We start from the raw sequence: 2,766 nt of genomic DNA on the forward strand, positions 1-2,766 counted from the left end.
GCCCTTGCGTCAGATTGAAATCGGGATTTACAGATGGAAAGAGTACATCAGGTGTGCTCTGGGACATCCCACCTGGGCTCATTCCTGAAGAAAAAAAGAGATATTGTTGAAGAAATCCAACGGTAATTATCCCTGTATTGGTCCTGAAAGGAATAAACAGCTGGAAATAAAGATCCCGTCCTTGGGAAAGTAATAAGTATAATGTATGGTGCTGATTGATGAAGGAACAGAGTAGGAGGAGAACCACACCGCTGCCACCTTCTGGACACTGTGAGTATTACAGCGGAACGGCTGGTAGTAAAGAAGAGCACTGGAGCAGAGCATTGTGACGTGATCTCAGATACTGAATACAGGCGCTGAGCGAGCTGGGTGAACCAGACCCGTTCTACAGGTGAAGCAAGACAGGGGAGCAAGACCAACTGCGCTGGTGGAGTAGCTTTTATAAACTACTGAGAAACAACCCTCTTTTTTTCTGTAACCAGCTCTACAACTAATAATGCAAATCACATAACGAAATAATACACTTAAGTTGAAATTAAAATGTCAAGTAGATGTATACTTAAAAAAACTGAAAAAAGAGAGTGACTTTACTCCAAAATCTACTTACCAGGTTTTTGAAGATCGGGCATGAATGTTATTCCTTTGAGGTGCTCTTCTTACATCTGTCCACTGGGTGGCAGTAACGCACAGCCTATACCGGTACAGATGCTGTGCCTGTGCAAAGCATGAGAAATGTTTACGACAGCTGCCATGATAGCACTGCTTCACCAAGAGCAGTCTGCAAGGTGTGTGAGTGAGTGCATGTGGAGCGATACAAGACCCTTCCTCTGTGACCACTGCCACCTAATCTCATGGTTATGCGTTTATTATATTCTCTGGGCTCTACAATGCTTACCTATGCGTGACCATGTTTTCACTAGTATGTGAATAATGGATCCACTACTGGATTCTCATATATATGTGTGTGTGTGTGTGTGTGTGTGTGTCTGTGTGTGTCAGTGAGAGAGAGAGAGTTTCCAAACCTTGTATTAGCTGCACCTGTTTGTGGCAGCAGTAGTTAGTGGTTTGTTTTTCGGTGTGTGTGACTCACTCGTATATTTCAGCTATTATCAACTAGTATCTCAGAAGACAGCTGCTGATCATCTGCATGCATTCAAATGACTGCCAGGGAAGGATGACCGCTGCAGGTCAATCAATATGCAAGCTGGAGCGACCAGAACTGCGCCCCCTCCTGGCATATCCATGCTACGATTATTTCTCAAGCTTCACGTACTTGTATCTGTATTTCTGTAACTCAGTGCTTTGTAATTATGAATCTTGGTGCCCTATACAGATGAAAAGCCTGACTCATTCACTTTAATGGGTCTACAGTATTTCCCAGCTGTTTCATCCTATGAATGATTATGGGGGTGCTGTGCACGTCACTCCCAGTGCAATATCTTTCATGAACGTGGGAGTGATTGTGGAGCCCATCACTGTAAATTCAAAGTCATTGAAAAGAGAGAACAAGTTCCATAAGCTTCAGCTTCTTAATAGAATTAACACTGACCACTGTCCTGACCAGTGTATTCAAGGCTTGTTTCTTCCTATTGGTTCCAGTTACAACCTTTATCGACACAAATACTGAACACAATTGAAAACCCTGTGGAACTGTCCAGATACAACATGCTGCCCAACCCCTTCAAATAGGATTTTAAAGACAGATCGATGTGCTTCCAATTGATGATCAAATGGAGTATTGTGCTGGGCACGAGGCATTCAGGGGTTTAATGGACTAGTCAAAGAAGATAATAACAAGTCCCGTGTGTGGTCGATAGATCGATGCGTGCCTCCACAAATCACAAACCACCCGAGTCTGAATTCAAAGCCACACAGTGATGAGAAGCCTGGGCATCACTGAAGTGTGCAATTACATGCATGTGTAAACCACTGAGTCAATAACCAGCAATGACACTCCAGGGTCAGAACATGACGCCTCTGTCAGCGTTCTGAATTCCAGTAAGAAATGAAGCAGCCAGTGGTAGAGCTGTGTGTTTGTACTGGAGCCGGGCTTCGACCTGGGGATTCCAACAGCAATCTTCCGATCTACCTGACCTTAATGTCTGCTCTCTACAAAATAATTCAATGAAGAGTCCTATCGCTGTCCCTAAATCCGTTGTGTGTGTGTTTTAATTGTGTCTGGTTAGGACTATCCAGTGCCTCTAATCATATCAGCTCTCTGCAGGGCTGTATGATGAAAACTCTGATTCAATGGATGAGTTGAGGACAAGGGCATGCCATGCATGCTAGTTTGTGGATCATCATAAAAGCATTTTGCTAACTTCATGTTAGCGTTTTACATTGCTATTCCAAAGCAGGTTATCGATGTATATATATATTTTTTTTACACAAATCTATTTTGCTTTTTTTTATATCGAATTCAGGTCACCTCTGATTATTTATTGTCGGCTATACTGTCTGTATACATTGTCTACAGTATCTGATGCCATCCTGTCTGATGCTATTGCTGGACTCCAGGCCGTTGTGCACTGAGTTTGCAGAATTAGGAAAGGTGGGGGGAGTGAGGGGAGCTTGTATCACGTGACATGCTGTGGCTGTGAAAAAAAAAACAAGCGGAAGGGTACACGAAGGACATAAGAAATAGATGTTTTATTTTTAAACTTTAGGTTTCCTAAAGTTTCCCATAAAAATGAAACGCTAAAAAAAAACCTCTGGTCCGCATATAATGTTTACAGTGACAATAGCGGTCTTGTTCTGGGGAACCCC

Source organism: Acipenser ruthenus, chromosome 21, assembly GCF_902713425.1.
Source record: "Acipenser ruthenus chromosome 21, fAciRut3.2 maternal haplotype, whole genome shotgun sequence".
NCBI classification, from domain to species: Eukaryota; Metazoa; Chordata; class Actinopteri; order Acipenseriformes; family Acipenseridae; genus Acipenser; species Acipenser ruthenus.